Source organism: Pygocentrus nattereri, chromosome 24, assembly GCF_015220715.1.
Source record: "Pygocentrus nattereri isolate fPygNat1 chromosome 24, fPygNat1.pri, whole genome shotgun sequence".
Classification (NCBI taxonomy): Eukaryota; Metazoa; Chordata; class Actinopteri; order Characiformes; family Serrasalmidae; genus Pygocentrus; species Pygocentrus nattereri.
This window is the reverse complement of record NC_051234.1, coordinates 144,620-145,048: the sequence shown is the minus strand read 5'-3', so window position 1 is coordinate 145,048 and position 429 is coordinate 144,620.

Sequence of the window (429 nt, the reverse complement as noted above, 5' to 3'; positions counted from 1 at the left end):
TTAAGACCATCATTACTCCAGTCATTAATCAGTCAAGACCATCATTACCCCAGTCATTAATCAGTCAAGACTATCGTTACAACAGTCATTAATCAGTCAAGACCATCATCACTCCAGTCATTAATCAGTCAAGACTATCGTTACACCAGTCATTAATCAGTCAAGACTATCGTTACACCAGTCATTAATCAGTCAAGACTATCATTACCCCAGTCATTAATCAGTCAAGACTATCGTTACACCAGTCATTAATCAGTCAAGACCATTATCACCCCAGTCATTAATCAGTCAAGACCATCATTACTCCAGTCATTAATCAGTCAAGACCATTATCACCCCAGTCATTAATCAGTCAAGACCATCATTACTCCAGTCATTAATCAGTCAAGACCATCATTACTAAAGTCATTAATTAGTCAAGACCATCAT